A 2,424-nucleotide genomic window follows, 5' to 3' on the forward strand; every position below is an offset into this window, starting at 1 on the left:
TCCATCCCGCCCCAATACGGTGCGAGACATCCTCGTCAATCTCACCGTTACTCTGGATCACGGACCCGAGATACTTGAAACTCTCCCTCTTACCTACCTCCTGTGATTCCAACTTCACTACTACATCATTCTCCCACCTCACGTCATTAAACTTGCATTCCACATACTCTGTCTTGCTTCTGCGCACCCTGAACCCTTTAGACTCAAGGGTTTGCCTCCACACCTCTAATTTGTCACTCACACCCCCTCGAGTCTCATCTATCAGAACTACATCGTCTGCAAAAAGCATACACCACGGCACCTCCCCATGAATACGCCGCGTCAACACATCCATCACCAATGCAAACAAAAAGGGACTAAGAGTAGATCCCTGATGCAACCCTATCCGGACAGTGAAATGCTCTGAGTCTCCTCCCGCCGTCCTCACCTTAGTTTTCGCTCCATCATATATATCCTTGATTGCTCTGATATATGCCAGCGGTACTCCACTCACCTCCAAGCATCTCCAAAGCACCTCCCTGGGGACTTTGTCGTAGGCCTTCTCCAGGTCGATAAACACCATGTGCAGGTCCTTTTTCCTCTCCCTATACTGTTCCACCAACCTCCGTACCAGGTGAATTGCCTCTGTCGTCGAGCGGCCAGGCATAAATCCAAACTGGTTTTCTGAAATAGACACTATCCGTCTCAGCCTCACCTCGACCACTCTCTCCCAGATCTTCATAGAGTGACTCAATAACTTAATCCCCCTATAGTTATTGCAACTCTGGATGTCCCCCTTATTCTTATAGAGAGGTATCATGGTGCTCCACCTCTAAGCCTCGGGCATCTTTGCCGTCTTGAAGATTTCATTAAACAATCCAGTCAACCACCTAACACCAGCCTCTCCAACGAACTTCCAAAACTCCACCGGTATCTCATCCGGCCCCGTCGCCCTACCCCTTCGCATTCTGCGAACAGCCTGTCTAACCTCTTCTGCCTTAAAACGTCTACAATAGCTAAAATCCCGACACTCCTCTGAGTGCTCCAGTTCCCCTAACACAATAGCTCTATCCCCTTCGTCATTCAAGAGTCTATGAAAGTACGACTGCCATCTATTCTTAATGTGGCCGTCCTCCACCAACACTCTACCGTCCTCCCCCTTAATGCACCTCACCTGATCGAGGTCACGACCTTCCTCTCCCTAGCCTTAGCGAGTCTAAATAACTTTTTCTCCCCTCCCTTCCCCTGTAACCCTGCATACAAGCTCTCAAAGGCGGCCGTCTTAGCTGCCGTGACTGCTGACTTAGCCTCCTTCCTCGCTAGCTTGTACTCTTTCCTGTTTACCCACTTCTTCTTTTCGTCCTTACTCTCCACCAACTTGGCATACGCCCCTTTCTTGGTCCCCACTTTCTTCTCCACCTCTTCATTCCACCACCAATCCCCCTGATGGTGCTCGGCCTGGCCCCTAGAAACCCCCAACACCTCACTTGCATTCTCCCTGATGCACCTAGCCGCCCTATCCCATATACTATCCACGTCTCCCCTACACTCTCACACCCCCATTCCCGCCAACTTCTCCCCTATCTCCCACGCATTCAGTGGCGTCAGGCCGCCCCACTTAATTCTAGGTCTACACTCCCTACTCCTCCTCTTTCTATTCTTCTTTATACCCAAATCCATAACCAAGAGCCTATGCTGGGTCGAAAGATTCTCACTCGGGATGACCTTACAGTCCTTACACCACGCCCTATCCCCTTTCCTAAGCAACAAAAAGTCAATCTGGGTCCTGGCTATCGCGCTTCGAAAGGTGATCAGGTGCTCGTCTTTCTTCGGGAAGCCCGAGTTCACCACCACTAGCCCAAAGGACCTCGCAAACTCCAATAGGGTAGCCCCCTCTTCATTTCTCTCCCCAAAACCAAAACCACCATGCACATCACCAAAGCCTCCCGGTAGCGCCCCGATGTGCCCGTTGAAATCTCCTGCTACAACAATCTTCTCCGAGCTAGGCACGCCTCTTACCACCTCCTCCAAAGCCTCCCAAAACCGCATCTTCTCCTCCCCTCCGATCCCACTTGCGGCGCATAGGCACTACACACGTTCAGGGTAAATCCCCGAATGACCAACTTAATAGTCATCAACCTATCATTGATCCTCTTCACCTCTACTACCTGACCTCTAAGCTCTTCATCTACTAAGATGCCAACTCCATTCCTACGCCTCTCGCTCCCAGAGTACCACAGCTTGTAACCATCCACATCCCTAGCCTTAGACCCTACCCACTTGGTCTCTTGAACACACGCAATGTTGATCCTCCTCTTCTCAAGGGTCTTCACAAGCTCTATGGACTTACCCTGAAGGGTCCCTATATTTCAAGACCCAACCCTCAGCCTGCCGTCACTACCCGCACTCCCTCCACTACCCCCCCCCCCCCCCCCCCCCCGCCCC

Source organism: Capsicum annuum, chromosome 3, assembly GCF_002878395.1.
Source record: "Capsicum annuum cultivar UCD-10X-F1 chromosome 3, UCD10Xv1.1, whole genome shotgun sequence".
Classification (NCBI taxonomy): Eukaryota; Viridiplantae; Streptophyta; class Magnoliopsida; order Solanales; family Solanaceae; genus Capsicum; species Capsicum annuum.